This window comes from Malania oleifera, chromosome 6, assembly GCF_029873635.1.
Source record: "Malania oleifera isolate guangnan ecotype guangnan chromosome 6, ASM2987363v1, whole genome shotgun sequence".
In the NCBI taxonomy this organism is placed as follows: domain Eukaryota; kingdom Viridiplantae; phylum Streptophyta; class Magnoliopsida; order Santalales; family Ximeniaceae; genus Malania; species Malania oleifera.
The window spans coordinates 70,948,212-70,964,913 of NC_080422.1; positions in this window are offsets into that span (position 1 = coordinate 70,948,212).

Below are 16,702 nucleotides of genomic sequence, written 5' to 3' on the forward strand. Positions count from 1 at the left end.
GTCTTCAAGTCTTCACGTGCCATCAAATGATCTTGCTAATATAAGCCTGCACACAAACTTGATAGACATTAAATACCAAAGTATTTGTCATAATCAAAACAGGGTATGACCCATAGGGTCAACACATTGACTGAAAAAGCAAGAAGTATGTGTATGCAGTCAGACTTACCAAAGCAATCAATATAGCAGCATACTTGATTAATAGAAGTCCATCAGTACCATTGGACAACAATTTATTAGAAGAGGTATGGAGCGAAAAAGAGGTGAGACTTTCACATTTGAAAGTTTTTGGTTGTGTATCATATGTGCCTGTTAATGATCATGTCAGAAACAAGTTTGATCCAAAGTCCGGGAAATGCACCTTCGTCGGTTACAGTGAAGATGAGTATGAGTATCCCATTTGGGATAATAAAAACGAGAAGGTGATCAGAAGCAGAGATGTGATCTTTAATGAAAAGGTGATGTACAAAGATAGACACACAATAGAACCAACAAAACCTACAGAACCAGTTCATAATGAAACAACCTATGTAGACTTGGATGATGTCCTAGAAGGTGTCAGGACACAATAGCGAAACACTGAGAATCCCCAGGTAGAGGAGACACTATAGGAAAATGCTGAGATTCCTCAGGTAGAGGAACCTGTGAAGCATATTGTCGCACCACCGCCTCCTACTCTAGCTCCGGAGCTTAGGAGATCTTCTCGGCAACATGTACCAAATAAGAGGTATATGAATTGTTTACTTCTTACAGATGAAGGAGAACTCGAACGCTATGATGACGCATGCCAGGCAGGAGATTCAAGTAAGTGAGAGCTTGCAATGAAGGACGGTATGAAGTCCCTCAACTCCAACAAAACGTGGGAACTAGCTAAGTTGCCCAAAGGTAAGAAGGCTCTTCACAACAAGTGGGTATATAGGATCAAAGAGGAGCATGACGGATCTAGGAGGTACAAAGTTCAAATGGTAGTTAAAGGCTTCGAGCAAAAGGAAGGAATTGACTACACTGACATTTTTGCACCGATTGTGAAGTTAATAGCCATCAGATCAGTCTCGAGCATTGTTGTCACAGAGGGCCTACATCTCGAGAAATTGGATGTGAAGACAACATTTCTTCATGGTGATCTTGATGAGGAGATTTACATGAACTAACCAAAAGGATTTTGAGTAAAAGGTAAAAAGGATATTGTGTACATATTGAAGAAGAGCTTGTATGGTCTCAAACAAGCTCCCAAGCAATGGTATAGAATATTTGACAGCTTTATGCGCAAAAAAGATTTTCAGAAGTGGAATGTCGACCACTGTTGCTACTTCAATTGGTATCATTCTAGATATATCATACTATTGCTATATGTCGATGACATGTTAGTTGCAGGACCAGATATAGAAGAAATCGGGAAATTGAAGCAACAAATGTCAGAGGAGTTTGACATAAAGGACTTGGGTTCAACCAAGCAAATACTTGGGATGCAGATTTCCATAGATAAGCAACAGAGAATGTTGCGGTTATCCGAGTCAAAGTATATTAGTCGTGTTTTACAGATATCCAACATGAGCATTGCCAAGGCAGTAAATACGCCATTGGCCGATCACTTTCGTCTCTCCAAGGATCAGACTCCCCAGACAGATGAAGAGAAGGACTTCATGGCTAAGGTACCTTATGCCCTAGCCATTGGCGTGACACTATTGATAAGTGCCTATGTTTCGGCAAAGGAGATTTGAAAATTTAAGGATATGTTGATGCCGATTTTGTAGGTGAAATTGATCATCGCAGAAGCACCACCGGATATGTGTTCACTTTTGGCACAAGAGCTATTAGTTGGATGTCACAGATACAAAAGATTATTGTTTTTAGACCTGGCAAAGCGGATCGAGTCGGTTTATCTGTGGCGGATAAGGCGGATTATCGGGTGAAAAAATCATAATCCATATTTGACTCGTTTAAGTGGCGGATTAGGCGGTTTCGGGTCGGATAATTCATGGCGGATGGGCGGATAATCCGCCATTCTCAAATATAATTTTATTAATAATTTATTTTTGTCATAATAATTTAAATTGTATATAATAACTTGCAATTAGTTTGTGTATTAACTTTTTCAGTAACTATATCAATCATTCAATCATTTATACTAATTAACAACTCCTAAATCATGCAAGTAAAATTGTAAGCAATAAAACATAATAAATTAATCTTAATCCAACTCAAAATAAAAACTCAAACTGTGTGACTCGTGTGAGTCTAAAATCTAAACATTATAATTGTTCTTACAGCATGTGAGTTTCTTTAAATACAACTATTTTCAAATCGTGTGAATCTTTCAAAATAAAACTATCAACAAACTAAAAAAAATATCAATCCATCCTTCAAATAACTTCAAAATCATTTGAATGCCTTGAATTAATTGAAATGCTTTCATTTGTGACATCAAAGCTTTCATCTTCTTCTCCTCGTGTGCCTATCATGAAAGAATTCAAAATATAATTTAAGTTATGAATCAAATAACATAAATTGAACTTATTAATTAGCATCTCAAAAGTTACAAGTTATCAAACTGGAAAAAAATTACAAATAATTTATTCAACACTACAAGTTAAAACAACAAATAAACAATAATTTATTGACTACATAATTTTCAAAGATAAATAGAAGCACTAGCTCCACAGCCTGTGCTAGTGTAGTAATATTCAAATAAGGTCAAATAGAGCAAGATGATACACTAGATGAGGTACGACCTGCTCTTTCAGCTTGAGCAATATCTTCAACAAGTTCTTCCTTATCTACAAAATCTTCAACTGCATTCAAAATTCAAAATATAAATAAATAAATAAATAAATATTGCATAATACATAATAAGTATAATAACATAGAAATATAATTAAATAAGCATTCCTCCTTGACTATATAGCCAATCACTAGTTAAAATGATAGTTTCAGTGTTATCAAGCGTAAGAGAGCTACGTGACATATTTATCACTTTTCCTCCAATACTAAATGCTAATTCCGATGCAATAGTTGATATTGGAATTGATAAGATATCTCTTGCCATTCGAGAAAGAATCGGATACCTATATTCATGACTCCTCTAAAACTCCAAAATATCCAATTCTTTATCACAATCTACCATCCTCTCTCTAAAAAACATTTCTAGTTCTGACATAGGAGCTTCTTCATCTTCCTTAGCAAAAGCTTTAAAACCCTAAAAACAAGTATATAACAATAGAAATATAAAAATTCTATAGATGTATAATAATAGTAAAATAAAAGTTGTACTTAAAAAAAAATCTTACTTTTAGTGTCACATCAACTGATGTTGCAATAGGTGTCATATGACCACGATCATGACTAATAATTGCTTCAAAGGAATGCATTTTCTTAGAAGTCGAAGGGGAGCAGTGCTTCACATACTCATCAAAAAGTGAATGCATCTCACGCTGGATGTCGTTTACTCGATCTTTCCAAGACATTGGTTGCACTTCTTTTAAACAAAAAGATACAAATTGTATCTTGAAACGAGGATCCAGAATAACAGCCATTGCCAAAATTTTACTATAATCTGACTAGTATTTGTCAAATTTCCCTTGCATTTGAGTAGCCACATTCTTTAAAAAGACATCATCACCCAATGCCGCATTAAGTAAAGTTACTTGTACCTTCCATACTCCTTGAAAGTACAAATTTGCAGTTGGATAAGATGTCCCAGAAAAAAGATTTGTCAAGTCATAAAAAACCTTCAAGAAACTAACAATTTTCTCAATTTCCTTCCATTCATCATCATTTGGGCAAAACTTGAAATTCTCCTCACTAAACCTGAATTGGAAAATAGCATCTCTATTGTATAAAGCACTTTCAAGCATCATATAAGTAGAATTCCACCTAGTAGGACAATCTTGGCGAAATCCTCTCACACGTGGCAGTCTCACCTTTTCACAACATTCATGAAATCTAAACTTTCGATGTTGTGAATGCTTCACATATTTGACATAATCTTGTATTTTATCCACAGCGAAATGAGATAATTTTAGGCCATCTTGGACATTAAGATTCAATATGTGAGTGCAACAACGAACATGAAAAAATTGTCCTTCCCTTACCAAAGCATTTTTCAAATTCAGATTAGACTTCAAAAACTCTACAAAACAGTCATTGGATGAAACATTGTCCAATGTTATGGAAAATAGCTTCTTGTCTATACCCCAATTCACCAATAAGGCCATGACTTTATTACTAAGTGCTAGACCAGTGTGTGGAGGAGGCATGCTTGAAAAACTCAATACTTTCTTCTGAAGCTTCCAATTTTTATCCACAAAATGTGCAGTTAAACATAAATAGCCATCAGTATTTAACAAAGTCCATAAGTCCGAAGTAAGAGAAATTCTACTAGAATTATTTAATAAAAGCTAACGAATGTGCTTTTTTCCTTGAAAAAAACCCTAATAACATCAGCTTTTGCAGTATTTCTTGTCACAAATTTTGTCTCTGGATTTAATTCTAAAGCCCATTCATGAATTCCTTCATACTCAACAAAAGAAAAGGGCAAATTGTGTCTCACAATTGCCATTGCCAACTTCCTACGTTGTACAGCTTGATCAAGTTTTCGTGTATGCAAAGACAACTTTCCATCACCTTGACTCATTAGCATTTGTTTCAGATCATTATTTTTCTTTTCCATGCATTTTTTTAAATGACAATGTAAGTTTGATGTCTCAGAGTTCTTATTATGGTAGAGATATTTCTTAGGACAATACTTACATTGGGCATATTATTTATCTCCATTTTCCATCAACTCAAAATCTGTCCAAATACTAGATGTTTTTTTCCTAACTCTTTTTACCCGTGGAGTTGTTTCTTTTGTAGGTTCTGTGTTTGATGAATCTGGCAACTGAACTTCTTCTTCACTCATTTCATCATTTTGATCAATTGAATTCGCTACTGACTGAGGCATCTTTTTCTCAAATCCTTGTAATGCACTGCAAAAAAAATAAGAAATGGGATTAAAAGTTTTCATTGCCCACTGAAGGATTAAATTCATCTTGAAATAGAAACAATGCTACTATGCAGGCCTACAGCAATAGCAATGCAGAGATGTCATCATGTCAAAGTATTTAAAATGACAAAGGTATACACTTAGTTTCCCTTAGTCCTCTGTACTTTTTATGAATTACTATATTTGTGTACTTTTCCTCTTATCATATCACACACTCTCCTTTGAAAAACTCAAAATGTTAAAAGGATTAATGCTTATAGTAATAATTTTAACAATTTAAAGAGAAATACGATTAATGCCACCATACTTTTGTCATGATTATTACCAAATACAATCACTTGAGTACCTAAAGAGATAACCATCACCACTGATCATTTGATTTTTTTTACTGATAAAACACATAGTCACTCTGATTTGGTATTTTTCCTCCATGAGGGTTTTCCTGGAAGACTAATTCTAAAAAAGGATTCGTATATGCAAGCAAATATGATTTTCAGGTCAATCAAACAAAATGGTGAAAGGCTGGAGTAAAAGATAACATTCTAACCAAATTAAATCACTAAAACAGTATGCCATACAAACAAACAAAAAATGCATAATACCCTATACAATTATACAATCAAGACATTAAAAACATAACAAGATAAATTAATGAAATCACAACCTCTTTAGCATCAAGAAAGGGAGTCCCAACCAAGACTGCATTATGAAAGCCCTCATTTTGACCAACAGAAGGAACAACTACAGAAAACTGGTCTAATTTGTGGGAGCCTCGTACGGGTAAAAGCAAAGGTCAAAAAAATTTGAAATAACTGTGACCTTAAAAGAGTTTCTAAAATATCACAAACGAGGTTTTTAAAATCGGGATCCTATGTAAATTTGCAGGAATAGTTTGCAGTATTGGATCGTACAGTGAGGGATGTTGAAGACCATAAGATTCTACTAAATACATAAATAAATATGAAAAGTGAATTTGTATGTTGTTTTTTTCATGAACATCTATGATATAAACCTACAAAATTAGCTGGTAAATGTAGAAAGAATCAAAAAATTATATCTATTGTAAAGCCCTCATATTACAAACATATCAACAAGGTCTTAAATTTCGATTTCGACTCAAATTTTGAAGCTCCAAAAGTACAGAATTTTCGATTTCAATGTCAATTTCAATGTCGCCATGTGAAGACACAAACAAAATGGTGAAAGGTTGGAGCTCAGAGTCAGGACTACCTTCTAAGAAGTGAGATCTGAAGCCCCTTTGGATAGAGGAGATGAAGAACACCCGTGACCCGCCAGTTCTGAATAAAGGTGCTACTGGTTCGAAGCATTGAAGAAGAAGGATCAGAGTCGTCGGACACTCGGAGGGCAGAGGGCTTCGAAGGGTCAAACTGTCGAAGAAGAAGGGTTCTCGTGCGGCCACCGACTGGTTCTCTTCTCCTTCTCTAAGTCTCTGTTGGCTCAGGCTGAGGCTCAAATGAAGACGATGAGGAAGGGCTAGCTGGCTAGGGCTCTTTTCGAATGGGAATGGGAATGGGAATGGCTGAAATCGAATAGGGCTAGAAATCTGGCATTAGGACTGGCCTGGGCTGGGCTGGGGGCTGGGACTAGGAGTGCGGTAGGGCGTGTCGCGTGCGGGATGTGTGTGTGGAGGCACTTGGGCCTGTGGGCTTTGGGGGCAGTGGGCTGCTATAGCGGGCTGGGCAGCAGGCTTTTATGGGTTTGGGTTTATATTTCATAAGCGGGTTGGCGGATATCCGCCGGATAAATCCGACCCGACCCGCTAAGGGGGCGGATATGAAAATGAAAACTCATATTCGACTCATTTAGCAAACAGATGATTATGAGTCGGTTAAAACGGATCGGATACGGTTCGGATTAACGGATTTGTATCCATTTTGCCAGGTCTAATTGTTTTATCGACTACAGAAGCTGAGTACGTAGCAATGACAGAAGCTAGTGAAGAAATGACTCAGCTTTAAGGTTTGTTAATAGAGTTCAGAATAAAGCAAGAAAGAAATCTTTTGCACAGTGACAGTCAAAGTGCAATACATCTGGCAAAGAACTCGGCTTTTCATTCCAGAACCAAACACATTGGATTACGTTATCATTTCGTCAGATCTCTATAAGAGGATGGAGTGTTGACATTGGAAAAAATCCAAGGTAGTAGGAATCTAGCAGATATGTTGACAAAGGTGGTGACTACAGAGAAGCTGAAGTTGTGCTCAACTTCCTTCCTTCCTTTCCTATCCATTCAATATAGCTATATAACGAAGCAATTGTACGTGAATGTGAATATAGTGAAGTGAGTGAGCGAGGAGTGTGAGAGAGTTGAAGGTGAGAGAGAGAAAAGTGTGAGAAGAGTTGAGTATGTGTATCCTCCTCTTATTGTTTTCTCAAGTTATAGTATATTCGGTGTGCTTCGTGGACGTAGGTCAGATTAGACCAAACCACATAAATTTGGTGTTCTTATTTTATGTGTTTATTTTGCTTGTGTGTGTGATTATTGTTTCTAGATCCTTAACAAGATGGCAATGTGAGGAGGGTTTCAAAGAATACAAATAACCTTTGTTTTTAAAAAAAAAACAGATTTGGCTGCCTCAACCCGGACTACAGGGGAGTCTGCAAGCTCTCCCAAGGCACAATCGACTACTAATAAAATCCACACACTATCTAAGATATGTGGTTGCACTCTATACTGTAATAGCTACGATATCGTGCTCTGTAATCTGATATGTCCCATCAGGGTCTGATACTATATAATACTGTTATATATCTTACTGGTTTACCATGATTTTTGTAAAATTGTATTAACCATGATTCTGTAAAACTATATTAACCATAATGCTGTGTATAAACTGTAATATTTGTATGCTATGGTTTTGTAATATCTGTATATCATAGTTCTGTATTCTGTATATCATGGTACTGTGAAAACTGTATATCTGAATAAAATTGTATATCTGAGTAAGACTATAAATTTGCATATAACTATATATCTGAATAAACTATAATATCTGTATAAACTATAATAAACCATAATTCTGTAAACACTAAATAGTCGTAGCTCTGTAAATAAAACTGTATATTCTATGTAACATAATTCTATAAACTATATAAACGTAATTCTGTAAAAGTTATGTAGAATACTGTATTATACCAATATTTCTCATGCCACACAAGTAAATATTACTTATTAACTATAATATGTAAAATTGTATAATTTCCTACTCTAGAAACCCATAAATAAATACTATATTTTTCTGGTAAAAATATCTGATTTATTGGTATAGCATATTTCTCTTACCTGATTCCTGTGAAGCCTGCTAAGCTCTAAATCTACACCCCTGCAGCGTTTGAAGCTCAAATCCCTGAAATTATATTTTTCCCCAAATCAATCAACCTAACTCAGAATGGTAATTATTCTTGCCTTCCCCAGGCTCACATATTTATTTATCCATAAAATTCTAAACTACTAATTATTTGTCAACATTACCTAAGTTCCTAAGTAAACACCCACTAGGCTCCTCAACCCATGCTTGCGGTGTTCGGAAACCCAAACCTTGAAATCACAACACCCTAATTCAATCAACTCACATTCTAGTATATTTCCATCTAACACAAAATCTGGGTTTAGAAAACCCTACTAACCATATAAACCCTAACATAACCTACTTACCCTGATTTTGGGATGGTGCCTAAACTTTTCAAGTCAAAATTGTGCTCCAACTAAGTTGTAGTGAATCTGCTTGGGATCATCGTGATAACTTTTGATCATCGAATCAGAGAAAAATGGGGTCAGAATCTTAGAGAGAATGTGAGAAAATCGGATTTTTAGAGAGAGAAAGTGAAGAAAGCTGATTTTTTTTGCCAAAATTTGATTTTTCGTGTATTTATAGATGGTTGGCCATGCGGCTTCATCGATAAGACACGTGGACTCGTCGACAAACCGAAGAATGAAGTTTGTTGACGAAGATGATGAGTTTGTCGACAAACCAAAGGGTTTGAATGTCCCCCTCTCGGTATCTCTTCGTCAACGAGACACTGAAGCTCATCCACAAATCGTATATGGGCGTTCATCAACAAAACCAGGGGGTTCATTGATGAACCCTGCTTTTATTCCTTTTGAATTTTTCTATTGTTTTTCGGGTCTCTACACATGTGATTCTACTTGAAGAGATATGTCGAAACTTATACTTAAAGCTACAAGTCATAAAGAGCATGAAAAATATTGAAGTATTAATCAAAGCTCAGATGAATATTGAAAGCTGTACAAGATGAAGATTTAGGAACTTAGATAGTTTTATCTTGTTAAGTCTTATGTAAAGTACTTCTATACTCAATATTGAAGTTGAAGCTCTTATGATTCATTTTGAACTTAGAGACATGATTTAGTACACGAAAAATATTTTCATAAAGTCTAAAATATGTTTTCCAAATTAACAAAACAAGTTTTGGAATTAAGAATTTGAAAAACACTAAGTAGTTAGTGGACAGGCGAGTGATGACTTTGCATCAAGCAACTGATATGCTAGTGACTTTGTTAATGAGAAGAATAGAATTGGATTAGGAGGCTGCGCCATCGAGGTCAGGCAACTGACCTACTACTAATTGTTCTTATGCGCTTTTTTTAAGGAAGGTCAGGCGATTGGCCCTATGGCTTAGTCGACTGATGTCGATGTTTTAAACTTATAATAGTGTGGATTTTGTTTCTAAATTTGAACGTTTGGGTTTCCAAACTTGAAGCAAACTTGGGAAAAACGGTAACTAATGTTTCTACTCTATATAAAGTTAATCTTTTCACAAACTAGGGTAACCATTACTCACATACAATTCTAAATTCATGTTATACTCTTGAAAATCTTTCTGAACGGCTATTGTGAGTTCTTGTTGATAACCTAGCGAAATTCTGATATGATTTTTTGAAATTCATACTCTAAAATCAGATAACTTGTGATATATTCGGGAGCTTCACTTTTATATTGATTTATTGAAGTATATTGTGCTCTAACATGTACAAATTCTGCTCTATTGAAGAGTATTTTTATTGTAGAAACAGACTTGCATTGCTAGTTTTGTTATTGATGGTTCAAGTTTTTTGAATCATTGCTTAGCAAGAGGATTGTTCTCGTTAGAGAGGGATCTCCACCTTGAACGGAGAGAGCAGTGCTTCACTTGGTTAACGACGTGGGAAAGGAAATCCTTAGAGTGTGTTGCTTGAGGCAAGGACATAGGTTGCTGGCTGAACCTTGTAAAAAATCGTGTGTCTGATCTTCTTCTTCCCTATCTCTTTAATTCCTTCAAGTTATAATCTGCGTGTATGATCTGAAATTAATTGAGAACTTGATGAATATTGGATTTTGGTTGTGATTGAATCAGGTTACCATATTGTATGCTGGTTTGTGTTGTTGGATTAAAAAATCATATAAGAATCAACATCTGAATTCAGGTGTGAAATTGTTGAGGCAAATTTATTATAATTGAATGCTTGATTGAAGCATAGCTATCAAATTTGCTCAATATATACTATTGAATTTGTGGCTTGAGGAAATTGTTGATTATTGCTGAAAATCAGATGTTGATATTTATTTAATTGAATCAGTTGAAGTTTGGATTTGGTTTGTAATTTCAGCTTTCATATTCATATCTAAGATTGTTGATTGGTATAGTACGATCACTGATTAGTTTATTGTGATTGCTTGGTTGTGGTGATTTAAATTAAAAGGGTTAAGATAAATTGAAATTTCGTGAAGAAATTTTTAATTACCCAATTCACCCTCTTCTTGGGATTACATCTTTAATTTTATTTTCCTGCTCTAGTGCAGTATTTTTTTTTTTTAATCTCATAGGTCATGAAAGACCCGATCAGTTCATCAAGGGATACCTTGGAGAGATCTTTTGCTTCTTTAATGACTGTTGATTTAACGTGCCATGACTCAGGCAGTGATCAAAGAACTTTAAGCACATTATCTTCCATAGAATAGATGTGATGCCTTGATTTTCATACAATTTTTTTTAAAACAATAATTAATAAATCAATCCTCTGCCACGTCACAAACTCTTATACCATTTTAACATAACCCGACCCGAAGTAGGGTACTGGGTAATCAGACTATCACATACAAACAAACCTAACAGCAGAAGTCAATATTTACAAACCATCCAAAATGCAAATAACCAGAGTTCTATAAATCCATACACATCCCAAAAATCCATGACATACTCTAGGGGATTACACATACACATCCTCAACACAAAACACTTACCATGTATATCAGGATACTAGCTCCCCTCTATCTCGAAGCTCTATCTCCTGGTTTGTTACGGTTCCCTGAAATATTTAAATATTTGGGTGAGACATCTCTTAGTAAGACGGAATAAATTATTTACAATGTGTGGCACATGATTTTAGTTATATCATAATGCAGTCATTTAATGATTATATCTTATGAGAAAATATACAGGTATGAACTCATAATCATATAGATATATAACATAATCTTTTATAAGTTTTAATTTCATTTCTCAAACTCATTCACATGCAACCAATATTTATCAGTGAAAGTTCTCGAGGATAGGGGAGATTACACGCTCATACATGTAGCGTCCCTTTGCTCTGATTCCATTTGTAACCTTACCCGATTAACTCGGGTGCGGCTATAACTGATACTTATCAAAGCACTCACCTTACTCAGTAAGCCCTCAGACAGAGAGTTTTACTTCGCCTTAATTATTTATGTAATTAAACTCACACTCTTTCATTTTTCATATTCATTTCACATTTTAGCTCATAAGTGTCCACGATAACCCATCTATGTGTTGTTTGTAACTCATAGCTGCCTTAAGGATATTCTCCACATCATGCTTCCCCTTATGATCAGGGTTGTGCGGCCCGAAGGCTGGATCTAAACCGCAGTTGGCCTATTCGGTTAGATCAAAACAATGAAACTACCCATCTATAGTACGATTGGCTTACCCACTCTTGGTCCGGACACCAAGTAGCAAAACTACCCTTCTCACTAGCACAATAGACTGTCATGCCACACTCGCCACGAGACTGTGTGGTTGCACTTATCATCCCACTAGCAATGGTACTGTGCTTTTAGAAATACTCCAGTCCATCAGGGTTCTCATTTCCATATTTCCATATTCACATTTCTGTATTCACATTTCAGTATTCACATTGCAGTATTTACATTGCAATAATCACATTTCAATATTCACATTTCAATATATGCATTGCAGAATTCACATTGAAATATTCACATTTTAGTGTTCACATTTCAGTATGTTGGTACATTTCATCACATCAATAATATTCTCATCATTTTCTGTTTCATTTCATCATTCTAGTTCATATTTCATCTCATATCAGTATATAACTCAATTCAATATTTATGTACCAACCTATCTCATATCACGTATAACATCGTTTCAAATAAAACGCATATGTATCTCACATTTGATCATTTCTATAAAAACATATCTTTATTTCTTATATTTTCATTTCGGTATGATCATATCAATATATCTCATATTCTCATTTCTTTCCATTCCAAAACATATGCATATTTATTCCATTTTATCACAATTACAGTATAAAATATTATTTACGTTCCTCATACCATACAATTTTGTCTAATATTCATGATACAATATTCACAGGGAAAATATCATAATTTCCTTTACACATAATTACTCAACCAGTAATTTCAAAATAATCGTTATAATTTATTTCCCTTATCTGACTTACTGAGAGACCTACTAATAACCCTAAATCCACGCCCCATGGCATTCGAAGTTTAAAACCCTGAAATTACATGTAACACCCCGAACCCCTAAACCCGGGTCCGGTGCGTTATGCCTAATAATAACCTGATAAATCACAAATCCTTACATACATTCGCGGCGGAAAACATAACCATAATTTCCATAAACAGAGTTAAATAATACCAACATTCCATAATACCAGAGTTTGCTATATCCTAACTAGAATCCATAGAATTTATCCATCACCTGCATTTTCCATAGATACATACATCTCCAAAACATTTCAATATATTCACAATCATTCCATACTCTACTCAATAACCTTTAAACATAAAAATGTAAAACATAGAATATTTACATTCCCAAAGTTTATCATAATATACCCTTCCTCTTTTACAATCCTCAAAAATGCTAAAACCCTCGAGCTCTCTAGGCCCGACCTCGAGGATGTCCTGAAAAAGAAACATTCATATTTGGGTGAGACACGACTTAGTAAGGGAAGAAGTATGCATATTAAAACAGTGTGTGGCCGTCATGAGGTATATAAATATCATTTTAATTACATGTGCAAATCGTTAACATAACTCGAAAATTATTTTCTGAACCTAATCATCCACATGCAGAAATTTAACTCACAAGATTACTTAAAGATAGGGGTGATTACCCGCCCATACAAGTAGCACCCATCTGCTTTGATACATAGGTAACCCTAAGGTCACAACTAAAGCATACTAGGGCACTTACCTTACTCAATAAGCCCTCAAGTGTTAGATTAATCTCGTACTCACACATTCAACAATAGTTTACCGGCAAGGGCCCTAAGGATAGGAAAATCTACCCGCCTATACAAATAGGTTCCCTCTGCCCTAGTATGTTATGCAGCTATTACCACATCTGAAACTTCTAGTGCACTCACCTTTCTGAGCAAGCCCTCAGGCAAAGAGTTTACCTTACCCAATCGTAACATGTTCTACGTACATACATACTCCTAATATCATAATACATCATTATTTTCTGTCATTATACATTCATACACATTTATTCATGTTCATAACTTAACTTTGCATTTTGTTTCACTTTGAGTGACTCTTTCCTATTTACATCATTCACATTTGTCATTTCATTGTCATTTCATCGTCATTTCATTGCATAACATTTCATTTCATTACTTCGTACTACAGCTGGACTTTAGCCATCATCAGTTAGTTTCCACATAGAAATGTGCTAGAATCTGCTATAGTTAGTCCACATATAAATGCGCTAGAATCTGCTAACATGACTGTCTTTCAGTTATCTTACATTTACATGGTTGCATTTAACATATATAAGCAACATTGTCCATATCATATTTTATTTATAAAGCTTTACTTACTTAACCTGCATCTCGTATATCTAACGTATATTCGCACAGAATCTCATGCCACACAGTTTTAGCAGTAAAATTCATATACATTTCTTACAAAATAAGCCAACCCATAATTAATATTTATATGCTGAAAATATATTTCATTTCTTACTTAATTCCTCAGAAAAATAATTTTCACTTTCATTCATTTACTTTCACATATACATAACTATATAAACAATCCTAGGCTCAGAAAATATAAATTTCATGGCTAGCATTTTAAACCCACATATAAATATATATACATAAATAACACATTATTCATTTTAATTCATGAAAAACCTGATTTAATATATAAATTTTCTCTTACTTGACTTTCAACTGCGCTTGTAGGATCCCCGAACTGATACCCACACAACGTTCACCTAGACCCTGAATCCAAAAATCCTAACTTAATTAAAATAAATTCCAATTAACTCCAATCTTAAAAAAAAAAAAACTTATTTACTATTTCCTAGGCTCCAAATAACAATATTTATTAAGAAAATCCCAAAATAACTCACTTACCTTGATTTTGGGATGTTTCCCAAACCTCACAACCCAACGATCAACTCCTACAGCCTTGAAGATAATGATCCCACAAACCTCGTGATGGTTTCGAATCGTCAAATCGGATCAAAATTTGTGACAACCTGAATAATAATGGGATTTAAATAATAAAGAGGAAGGGAAATAGAAACAGTAACAGAAGGAGGAAGTCAACTTCGTCAACGATCATTGCACTTTGGAAGGAATAACTGAGGGAAATTATCAGGGTCTCGTTGACGAACACAGGGGATTCGTCGACAAGGGTATAAGAGAACCTCGCCGACGAAGACAAGATTCTTCAACGAGGAAATACGGAGAGAGGTTTTGGGCAGTCTGAATTTCGTCGACGAGGAGTGGGTTTCGTCGACAAAATTATTAAAGAACTCATCAACGAGATGACGTGGCTCGTCAACGAATACAGTCCTATAAATATCAAAAGCCCGAATTTAAACTTCAAAATTAAGAAATCTCTCTCTCTCTCTCTCTCCCTTCGGCTCCCTCCTCTTCTCCCTTCGATTTCGGGCCGAATTTTCGCTGGATCGACGATCTGAAGCCACCACGACGCTCCTAGAGAAGTTCTCTACATATCTGTCGGAGCGAAATCGTCAGTGGAACTCCATTGAAAATCATCCCTGAGTTGAAGTAAGGCTTTTTAAGCCAAATTTGATCTTACGGTAGTTATAGGAAATGATATACACATGACAATACTAAAGTTTAGTACTGGGAGTTTTCATTTTTAGGGTATTGATTAGAAAATCCTACAGGTGTGAGACCAGAATTTATAGGGGCTTTTCTCAGTAGCCAGGTAAAGGAATAAATTAAAGCAGTTATTTTTCACGCAAATTACTATTATTTATGAGCAAATTGATTTTCTGAAAAATATGTACGATATTTGAATATTATGGAGTAAATGCATATTTGGGAAAATACTGCTGTTGTACGGGAATTATGATTTTAGAATGAAATGTATGATTTACCCAGTTTTGTGTGGCACAAATGTTATTTTTCATAAAAAGTATTATGATATAGGAGATTTTACGAGTAAAGCATGTTTTCAGGAATTATGAAATAATGAAGTACATTATAGTTTTAAAAATATATGATAATTAATTTATTTTCAAAATGATGTGTATGAGATATTCGGCGCAAGGCCATATTTTACGTATGATTTGGCACAAGATCGTATTTATGAAATGTTTGGCGCAATGCCGTATTTATGAAATTTTCGGCGCGAGGCCATATTTATGAAATGATTTCGGCGAAAGACCGTATTTATAAAATTATGAAAGATGCTATATTATCATGTATTATATGTTATCAGAACCTGGATGTTAGTTTAGTTGAGTTCAGGAGCACAGTGTCGTAGCTTATAGATCAGATATCTATGATCAGATTGGTGCTAACCACCCCATGAAGGGGTGAGAGATGGATAGTCGATGTGGCTTTCAGTAGAGTGTGGAAGTCTACCTGGCAGTCTGGACCAGGGTGTGGCGGGACCATCGTACTTACATACATTTTTGACTCGGTAGTGGTCGCCAGCCATTGTCGGGTCCTGCCTTCAGGTTGCACAACCCGTCTTGGGGGGTAATACATGACATCAGCTAGCTATTCATCCTGAGTATGTTTTTAGTATTATCAGATATAACAGGCAATTTATGAATGATATAAGTTACTAGAAAAATATGAAAGTATATGATGATTCAGTATGTTATGATGAATGTTTACAGATATATGAAATGTATTATATATGTATAACTGCATTATATATTCATGTTGCCACACAACTGTATTTAATTTATTTTCCCTTACTGAGTTGTGTCTCACCCCCGAACTTAATTAATTTTTCAGGAGACCCTGAGAGACCGGTGGGTCATGGCCGCTATTGAGTGAGTTGAGCTTCCTTGCTAGAAGGATAAGCTTTGATCTAGGATCAGGAGATTTTTGTTGTAAGATCCTAGGTCTATTTTGATGTTTTGGAGATTGTATTCAAATACTGTATTTTGGGAATGTAGTAAACT